Below are 10,706 nucleotides of genomic sequence, written 5' to 3'. Positions count from 1 at the left end.
GTCCTCAAGGCACACCAACAGTGTAGGTTTTAGTGATATCCAGGCTTCAGCACAGATGGATTAATCAGAATCACTCAGGTACTAATTAAGTCACCTGTGCTCAAGCCTGGATATCACTAAAACCTGTACTGTTGGTGTGCCTTGAGGACCGTGGCTGGGAATGCCTGCTCTAAACCCTAGGTTCTACCCCTCGCCCAAGCGCTAAGAACGAACCCTTTAGACTCACCCACCCGGTTTAACGCTAACCAGACCCACATACTACCGATCAGGGTGCCAGTAGGGGTGTGGATCATTAGTTCAACCATAGGAAGGTCAACAGGCCCTAAGCCGACACATGAAAAAGGTCAACATGACTTTAGGTCTACAGAGTCATTAGGTCAACACAAGCATTAGGGCAACATTGGGAAGGTCCACAGTCAAAAAGATTGACATGCGGTTTTCAAGTTATTTTGTCCCTGATGTCGTCACAGTCGAGATGGACACCGTATCGGTGCACCATGTCCCCTCGCAGGCTTGCTGCACTCGCCATGCTGCGAGCATGGTGCCTCACTATGCTCAGCACACTGTTCTATTCTCCCTCCACACCCTAGTGGATGGTAGGGCATGAAATTTCGGCTATAAAAAGTGTAAAACCCATGTTGATCTTTTGACTGTCGACCTTCCCAATGTCGACCTAATGCTTGTGTCAACCTGATGGCCCTGTCAACCTAAAGCCAAGTCAACCTTTTCCATGTGTCAACCTAAGGCCTGTCGACCTTAATGTCAATAGTCAATCTAATGCATGTCATCCTTTTCATTGTCGACCTAGTGACCTATACCAGCAGTTGGGATTCCGGCATCGGTATCCTCAGCAAGGTTGGTCTTCTGCCAGCTAGCCTGAGACCTATGTACATAGCCTGCAGAAATGCCTTTTTTTTACTAAGTAAATCTCTATTTATAGACTAATATTTATAAAGAGGCAAGGAAAGGGGGGCACATTGTGAAATCATTTGGGTTTTATTGCAATAGTACACTGCACGAGACTTGGTGCAAAATAGCCATTTTTATTATTTCAGAGCATTAAAAAAAATTACATTGACATAAAAAATGTAACAACAACCCTAAATATCATAAAAGTTTAGCCTGTAGGCAACATTTTATTAATGCTTACATGAATTTTATGGTAATGACACATAGTTTCATGATTTTTTTTCTTTATAATTGCTATTATCCAGAATATTTTTTTTTTATATTTATTATTTTCCACCCCAGTGAAAATGACTTTGTAAAATACTGTATATGTAATAAATCGTTGTTAGCTGATGTAAACCTTGAATTCATAAATGCAACCCATATGATTTACAGAGTGAGCGTAAACTTCCTTATGCCAAAATTTACAGATGTACTTTGTATTAACTTGTTAAAATGCAGGTTATCTTCAGAGACCAGAGATGGTCACTGATGAACAGGAGACTCTGCCAGGCATAGGTACCGATTTATGTTTTTGCTAGTGGGTGCTCAAGCCAAAAATATAGGGGAGTGGCTTCACGTGGAAGGGGCGTGGCCACAAAAATAATACCAATTTATATTACACAGCACAGTTGTCTCCAATATTCAAATTACGGCAGCAGTGCCAAATACATAAATGCCCCCACAGTACCTGTGCTGGCTTCGAGGGAGGGGGAGTGCGGTGGGACACAGGCAGATTGGCCTATGCTGAGCTATTTAGTCAGTGCGCGGTATGCAGCACCGGTGTCTGACATGAGACGCCGGCGCCGCACAGCACACACAGGCTGGCCCGCCCCACATCTGCGTATTACTCCACAGACGGAATACACTCTTCCCGCCATCCCGGCATTTTGTTTCCCAGGCGGCAGGTCCGGCAATGCGGGTGCTGCAGCAGCAAATTAGCACGTTAATACTAATTAGTCCCAGCGGAGGGACTCAGGCCCGTGGGTGCTCATCAATTTCTGTGGGTGCTCAAGCCCTTGAGCACCCACAGAATCGGCACCTATGCTGCCAGGGGACTCAGAGGGTAACAGCTGATGGCAGGACCGACCATTAGGGGGCTGATCACGGGAGCATGCACCCGACGATTTATCACTGCAGCACAAACAAATCACTGGCAATAAGGTTGCTAGGCGACCATATTGCCAGCCTTATTGCACCGTGTGTACACCGCTAAAGTTGAGTGAGCATGTCGTAGGAATGACAGCTACAGGCATGGCTATTGAGACAATCTGATGCACCTTGTTGGGTGCGGCCTCACAAAGATACTGTATAAGGCAGGGGTAGCCAACTCCAGTCCTCGAGAGCTACCATCAGTTAACATTTTCCATGTCTCCTCACAGAATCACAAGTGAAGTAATAAGCTGCACCTGTGGATCTTTTAAAATGTGTTAGTCAGTAATGAGTGCACCTGTGTACCTGCGCTGTGAGATGGAAAATGTGAACTGTTGGCAGCTCTCGAGGACTGGAGTTGGCTACCCCTGGTATAAGGCTATGCTCACTATTCAAAGCTTCATTATTCAGTTACATACAGTAGTGTTAACTCAGTGGTTCCCAAACTTTTTATTTGAATTACGGCGCCCCTGAGTATCAGAGAAAAAAAAATGATGCCAGCTTTAGTGGAAAAGTTTCTCATTGATAAAATCAGAAAAAATTAAATAAACTGTGTTTATATCTCATCCTTAGGGTCAGTTTTGTGGTAACAATAATAAAAATTCACCCCCCTGGGTGTCAAGGAACACAGTTTGGGAACCACTGTTTTAACTGAAAGCAAAATAAACTCCTAAAATAGCACAAAAAGTACCTGGTAATTGGTACATGTATGGGCACCTTTAGATAGATGCATGTGCATAAAGAACACTGGTTAGCGCAGATCTCCCATTTATTGTGTAAATGGTTAACACTGAGTAATGGGGACATTTTCAGGGACACACATTTACGCAGATAAATCTTTAAAACCTGTCAATTTCCCTGGGAATTGTGAATAGCATAAGGCAGCATCCATCGTGCAGTGGACCGAGAGTAGAGCGTAAACCAGCTTTCCGGATCCGGCCCACTTGCCCAGTGCAATACCTGGTTTGGGAGCTTGATAATGCATTTCGCTAGAAATAGCAATATAACAGCCTCACCCAGGCTGCTCTATAGCACAATCACATCATTGGGCAGTGGGAGTTGGGATCAGATTGATGTTGCCACACCCTTTACACAACCTGTCTTTCCCATCTTTCACTACAAAGATCAGCAAATATGAGCTAACTGCACAATTGTGTTATTTTGTGTGTATGAGACCTTCTTCAGAAAGGAACAATTGTTTACTTCTTATGTGTCAAGCTGAAATATGTCACCTGCTCATTGTTAGAAGATAACGCCAACTGCCATGTTCTCAGGACAGTACAGTATGCTGCATACAACAACTTGAATGCAATATCAAATAAACACTGTATATGTTTACACTGAATCGCTGTTGCACTGTTAAATAGTAAATTCATTTAACATCATACATGGATATTGAATGTCAACTTCTCTGTGCACATTATATAGATATGTTAATGTTATTTTGCCATCAGTAAAATAACATCTTTTAATATTGTCAGATTCAACTATATACAGCAGTACACACTCCTGTTGTGTTTGCCTCTTACTTTCCATTGTCACTTCTTTGTGTGTTTCGAATAAAAGGCATTATTAAAATTTAGGCGAAATATTTGAAATATTAAAGATATTTTTTGGGGGGATGGGGGGGAGGGGTCAAGCTATTGTACTTGATTTACATCTCCCATTAAAATTTGCTTATTTAAATATTTTTCAGAATTGTGTTTTATATTCTGGTTCCTTCTTCCACTGTATTACACATGTTTTTTTCTTTAAATTTTTTTACATATTTTGTGGATCAATCTATTTGAACAACATTTCATATCCACAGTATTATATTTGGAAAAAATAACTTTGAGCCAATAACGCAAGGAAGAAAATGGAAACGGATGATATGAAAGTCGCCATAGAAACATAAAAACAAGTGAAGTATTTTGTCCAGCACTTTTTAATGTGATTAAAGGGAACTCAGTCTTTAGATAGTGAATCTGCAACAATAAGTAAGAAACGTGCCTCCTAGTACATTAACCTTATATGCAGTGGCGTAACTAGATACATGTGGGCCCCATAGCAAAAGCTTGTAAAGGCCCTTTATTTATCACCTAATGCTGAAAAATATATACAGCACATGTAACTTTGACAGGCAAAATGGGCCCCTCTCAGCTCTGGGCCCCATAGCAGCTGCACCCCCTGCACCAATGGTAGTTACGCCCTTGCTTATATGGTCCAAAACCCGTCACCAATGACTATAGAAACAGGGTTAAAGGGTCCATGCATCAGATTAATCTCTCACTGCTGCACTGGATAGCAAATCATCAGTAAATGAATCTGGGCAGCACAGCAGCTGGACATGCCCCAAGCATAACAAGAAACACGGGTGTAATGCGCAGCCATGCTCCTAGTGTGGTGTTTAACAGGGTACAATGTGCAACCACGCACCAATGAGGCACAGTCACGCCCCCTTCTTATGTACATGCCGGGGTAATGTACATAAATTGCCGATGCCCCTCTGTAAAAGTATGGATAACAGTAATGGTGGCCCTAGAAGAAAGTAAAAAAAAAAACAACAGGATAAATCAGGAAAAAGGTATCCTCCTTACCTCAAATTCCCTGATCAGAATTTAAGTAGTCTTTTATATTCCCTCTGAATCCACTAAATGATTTAAGCCCTATAAGTATGTCTGACATAACAGTAAAAGTAAGAAATATTCAAGTTATGTGTCAAAGCCATTTGATATGGCACTTCATATTGTAAATTATTGTGCATTACTATTTATTGAGGCTCAATTTAAAGTCCCTACCTCAAAACAGCAATTAAACAGTAAAAAGAGGGTATGTGCCAGCGCTGGCTGTAATAATTTGATGGTACACGGTTCTCAAAAAGTATAACAATTTATTATGAAATAAAACAATGTATTTAAAATGAATCACTTTAAATCATTTTAAAAGCAAACAGTCCATAGCAATGAGAAAAGACTATCTCAGAGGATAATGTATCTTGGTGATTGTAGCTGCTTGGAAAGTAATAAAATAAATGCTGTATATTACCATCCCATTTGTGCCTGGTCAGTTGTAAAAGCCAGGGTCTGTGACGAAGTGTCCATAGAATATGTCCTATAATTTCAAGGACTCAGGATGTCCCAATGTAGGTGTCCTCTTAGGTAGTAGCTGGATGATTAGGAATAAGGCTGTATCCCATATGAATTTTTGAATCCAGAAGATTTGTGGAGGACCAACTGTGGGAGAGTGGATACGTCACTTGGCAATGGTGGGTGGAAGGTTTCACAGCAGCATGAATCGCTTGTGCTCAACGCGTTTCCCCGGATATCCCGGCTTCATCAGGAGCAGGTATGTGTGTTTGCAAATTGTTCTTCATATGTATGTAATTTTTAAATATTGTAATCTCACTCATTGTATTCTCCATATTCTGGACAATGTTCTGATTTCCAGCACGGAGATTGGACTAACGGGTGCTGACATGACAACATTTGTGGTTGTTGCCATGGCAGCGCGGCGGACGCCCTCCCACGTGGTCTGATTCGCCCTGGTCTGTCACGTGGTACGTGACAGAGACGTACCTACGTCCTACTCTGGCGTCTGGATGACATGGGAGGCGCCCGCTCTGTTGCTGGACATGACGCGTGTCACGTGACATCACGTGGCCGCGTCTGTCACCTAGCAACGCGTTAGATACATGCCCGCAGTCTGGAGGCGCACACACCGTCAACACTGCCGTTACCGGCAATCGGCACTTGGCGGTGGGGCGCACCTAGTGCTGTGAACATGTATACTTTGTTCCATTTCCACATGAACAACTTCCATGTGTGTATATATATATGAATTCGTTAATATATGTCTTCTGACAGCACTGTTATTACTTCCGGGTCATGTGACCTATACAAACGGGGTCATAATTTATTTTTTCCCCTGTTTTCTAAATGCACTTATGATAAATCAGATTCTGATACAAGCGATTACCTCCTATAGAGTTTAACAAATAAGTGGTCTTACTATTTACACAGTTCTCATATGTAAAAAAGTTTTTAGATACTTATTAACGCACAGGTGAATCACCTAAGCAATCAATCACCAGGTATAAAAACCATGCCTGAGAGCTTGCAAACACACATACCTGCTCCTGATGAAGCCGGGATATCCGGGGAAACGCGTTGAGCACAAGCGATTCATGCTGCTGTGAAACCTTCCACCCACCATTGCCAAGTGACGTATCCACTCTCCCACAGTTGGTCCTCCACAAATCTTCTGGATTCAAAAATTCATATGGGATACAGCCTTATTCCTAATCATCCAGCTACTACCTAAGAGGACACCTACATTGGGACATCCTGAGTCCTTGAAATTATAGGACATATTCTATGGACACTTCGTCACAGACCCTGGCTTTTACAACCGACCAGGCACAAATGGGATGGTAATATACAGCATTTATTTTATTACTTTCCAAGCAGCTACAATCACCAAGATACATTATCCTCTGAGATAGTCTTTTCTCATTGCTATGGACTGTTTGCTTTTAAAATGATTTAAAGTGATTCATTTTAAATACATTGTTTTGTTTCATAATAAATTGTTATACTTTTTGAGAACCGTGTACCATCAAATTATTACAGCCAGCGCTGGCACATACCCTCTTTTTTCTTTATCAATCACTGGGCTTGACAAACCCTTGTGCCAGCTGCTGTATGATAGCGCACCACACAACCCATTGTATTTTGTTTTAGCAATTAAACAGTGTTTGGGGTGGTAACCTGGCATTTTCTGGGAGTATCAGAAAAAACACAGGTGTGTTATTGGAGGGTCTGTGACATCAGCCCTGACCTCTTCCACTCTGTCTCAGTTGCAGATTAGTGGAAGCCTTATACCTAGTTACAGATGGAGCAGTTTCCGTCGCAGCTGTTCCTGGCGATAGAATCGCCATCCGCCAGCAGCCACCATCCACCGGCTGCCGACAGAAGGTTGCCCGCATGCACGATATGCTCACATGCCCCATTCTGTTGGAGCCCTCTGCTGCCCGCCGGTCCCCTGCACCTCCCCGCAACCCACACTACCTTCCCCAACTCCCTGCCCGTCTCCCTGAAGCAGAGACGGACAGGGAAACCGCTCTCCGCCGCCGTGCTGACGGGGGCTCACGTGCATGTGAGATTGCTCACACGTCCCCGTCAGCTGGAGTGCCTCTCCGCCAGCCTGCACCAGCTCAGATTCCCTGAGCTGGCTGAGAGGTGCACCATCTGTACATTTCCACAAATGGCAGAAACTCCATTCGAAATTTTCTTGCAATTTAGCAAGGGGCGTTTTCTATTTCTATTAGGGGCATAGCATACACCTGCGCAGGTATATGTAACCAATATCTCTGAATTCTATTATCATGTAGTGTTCTAGATTGGTTACTAGCATTGCTCAGTGTGTTGAGGGAAAAAATGTCTTGTTTTACTTACCCAGTATTTAACCCCTCCCTCATGCACCTGGGAAATGCTACTGAACTAATTGAGCATCTACCACTATCTGTATGTGCGTTTTCTATTTCTGTCTGGGCAGCAGCTCACTCCCTGCATTACACTGCGAATTCTCACATTAGCGATCCATGCTGAACTAGCCCCATAATCAGGGACAGATTGGGAGCAAGGATAGTTACTGTGTTTGGGTTCAGTAGAGTCCGGCCGGGCCCAGGTACTTTTCAGGGGGCATGGGCTAATCGCAGGAGGCATGCCCATGCTCCCAGGCAGTGGCGTAAGTTCGTCCATGTCGCCCGGAGGCAAGAAAAAAGTTGGTGCCCCCCCCCCTCACCCTAGATAGCTAGCTAGAGACAGAAGTGGAACTGGAGAGTTGTGGGCCCAGGTACAAAAATATGCTTCCTCCCCATTCTAAAAATGAGAACAGTGTGTGCCAAAGGACGGCTGCAGGGGGTGTGTGTGTACTATAAGGGTTATAAGCTGCGGGATGTGTGTGCGTGGTTAGGATTATAGGCTGCAGTGTGTGTGTTTGTGGTTAGGGTTATAGGCTGCAGGGGGTGTGTGTGTGTGTGTGTGTATGGTTAGGGTTACAGGCTGGAGTGTGTGTGGTTAGGGTTATAGGCTGCGGGGTGTGTGTGTGGTTAGGGTTATAGGCTGCGGTGTGTGTGTGTATGGTTAGGGTTATAGGCTGCAGTGGGTGTGTGTGGTTAGGGTTATAGGCTGCAGGGTGCGAGTGTGTGTGGTTAGTGTTATAGGCTGCAGTGTGTGTGTGTGTATGGTTAGGGTTATAGGCTGTGGGGTGTATGTGTATGGTTAGGGTTATAGGCTGCGGTGTGTGTGTGTGGCTAGGGTTATAGGATGCGGGATGTGTGTGTATGGTTAGGGTTATAGGCTGCGGGGTGTGTGTGTGTGGTTAGGGTTATAGGCTGCGGGGTGTGTGTGTGTGTATGGTTAGGGTTATAGGATGCGGGATGTGTGTGTGTGGTTAGGGTTACAGGCTGCAGGGTGTGTGTATGGTTAGGGTTATAGGCTGCGGGGTGTGTGTATGGTTAGGGTTATAGGCTGCTGGGTGTGTGTGTATGGTTAGGGTTATAGGCTGTGGGGTGTGTGCATGGTTAGGGTTATAGGCTGCAGGGTGTGTGCATGGTTAGGGTTATAGGCTGCAGGGTGTGTGTGTATGGTTAGGGTTATAGGATGCGGGATGTGTGTGTATGGTTAGGGTTATAGGCTGCAGGGTGTGAGAATTGTTAGGGTTATAGGCGGCAGTGTGTGTGTGTGTATGATTAGGGTTATAGGCTGCGGGGTGTGTGTGTATGGTTAGGGTTATAGGCTGCATGGTGTGTGTGTATGGTTAGGGTTATAGGCGGCGGTGTGTGTGTGTATGGTTAGGGTTATAGGCTGCGGGGTGTGTGTGTGGTTCGGGTTATAGGCTGCCGGGTGTGTGTGTATGGTTAGGGTTATAGGCTAAGGGGTATGTGTGTGTGTGTGTGTGGGGTTAGGGTTATAGGATGCGGTGTGTGTGTGGTTAGGGTTATAGGCTGTGGGGGGTGTAGAGTTAGGGTCAGGCTACAGGGGGGTGTAACATTAAGGTTAGGCTACAGGGATGTATGGTTAGAGTTAAGCTGAGGGGAGGGGGTGTATAGATAGGTTGCGGGGGTTGAGGTGTATAGTTGGGCTGCAGGGGTGTACAGTTGTGCCGCGGGGTGGGTGAATAGATAGTTAGGCTGCTGGGGGTGGGGGGTGTATAGGTAGGCTGTGGGGGTGGGGGTATATTGATAGGCTGTGGGGGTGTATAGATAGGCTGTGGGGGTGTATAGTTAGGCTGCAGGAGTGGGGATTTATATATGGGCTGCGTGGGGTGTATAGGTAGACGGTGGGGGAGTATTGATAGGCTGTGGGGGTGTATAGTTAGGCTGCAGGAGTGGGAGTGTATATATGGGCTGCGGGGGGGGGTGTATAGGTAGATGGTGGGGGTGTATAGTTAGGCTGCAGGAGTGGGGGTGTATATTTGGGCTGCGGGGAGGTGTATAGGTAGACTGTGGGGGTGGGGGTGTATAGTTAGGCTGCGAGGGAGGAGTGTTTATAGAGTTGTTAGGCTGCATTAGAAATGGTAACTTGAGAGTTAGGCATCTGAGCTGTACTCACAGTGCCAGGGGCGGAGGTCTACGGTCCATGCCGCAAAGGTGTCCTCAGGGAGGTAGAGACAGCTTCCTCAGCTGTAGGCGCGCAGCAGCAGCTGGTGATAATAGCCCAGAAAACACTGCCGGGTCTAGGAGACGCTAGGCCACACCCCCCTCAGCTGGGACCGGCGCCGCTACTCTCCTCCTCCGCTCCCTCAAGCAGTCTGACTGACAGGTGGCCCGACTCCTGACTAGCGGCAGACAGTGTGCGTAAGCAAGCCGCAGAAGGGAGGTACTGCGGACCTGGCTGATGACTGCCTCCTTCAAGTTCTCCCTGTACAGCTCACGGCGAGTGCCTGCGGATTCCCTGGGGGGCGCACCGCTGCATAAAATAAGGGTACCGCCGGGCAGCAACTCTGAGTGGAACTTCGGGGGGCAATGGAGCCGGTGCCCCCTTTAAGGCTGGCGCCCGGCGGCAGATGACTCCATTGCCTCCGGGAGTTCCGCCACTGCTCCCAGGGCTGTTGGGGGAGGGGCGATGCAGCCGCCGCTGCACTCCATCACCCCGATGCAGCTACCGCCGCTGCACTCCACGGGGGGGGGGTAATCCGTCCGCTACCGCTGCGCTCCACGGGGGGGAGAGAGTTGGTGCCGGGAGATGAGGCGGGGAGAGGGGGGTTAGAGATGCGGCTCCGGGTGGGCTCCAGGGGGGGGTTACTCACCTGCTCCCAGCTCCTTTCTTCCTGCTCTCCTCGGAGGGAGCTTTGCCACTGCTACTGCTGCTTCTTCTGCTGCACAGTACCGCCCTCCAGTGGCCGGCGCCCTAGGCAAATGCCTAATGCTGCCTATGGTTGGCGCCAGCCCTGCATGCTCCCATAGAATAAAATACAAATAAAATAGCACTTTAAGCCCCTATCTGGCCACACTGCAGCTCAGCACACAACAGCATGTACTGGGTAGAGAAGAGCTGCAGCTGCCAGGCAGAAGGGCTCGACTGGTACCCTCCGTTGGGCCCAGGTAATTAGTACCCCCCCCC

This window comes from Crinia signifera, chromosome 1, assembly GCF_055691185.1.
Source record: "Crinia signifera chromosome 1, ASM5569118v1, whole genome shotgun sequence".
NCBI classification, from domain to species: domain Eukaryota; kingdom Metazoa; phylum Chordata; class Amphibia; order Anura; family Myobatrachidae; genus Crinia; species Crinia signifera.
The sequence above is the reverse complement of the archived record's forward strand: the minus strand, read 5'-3'. Positions refer to the sequence as shown.